Below are 240 nucleotides of genomic sequence, written 5' to 3' on the forward strand. Positions count from 1 at the left end.
GAAAAGAAAAGAAAAGAAAAGAAAAGAAAAGAAAAGAAAAAAGAAAAGAAAAGAAAAGAAAAGAAAAGAAAAGAAAAGAAAAGAAAAGAAAAGAAAAGAAAAGAAAAGAAAAGAAAAGAAAAGAAAAAAGAAAATGCCCTCAGACATTTGGTCAATTCACCAACACAGTAACCTGTGACTTGTGAAATTACCTGTTTTAAATGTGCCAGGCTTTTATAGAAAATTGACCAACTGTCTGCA

Source organism: Oxyura jamaicensis, chromosome 1 (genome assembly GCF_011077185.1).
Source record: "Oxyura jamaicensis isolate SHBP4307 breed ruddy duck chromosome 1, BPBGC_Ojam_1.0, whole genome shotgun sequence".
Classification (NCBI taxonomy): domain Eukaryota; kingdom Metazoa; phylum Chordata; class Aves; order Anseriformes; family Anatidae; genus Oxyura; species Oxyura jamaicensis.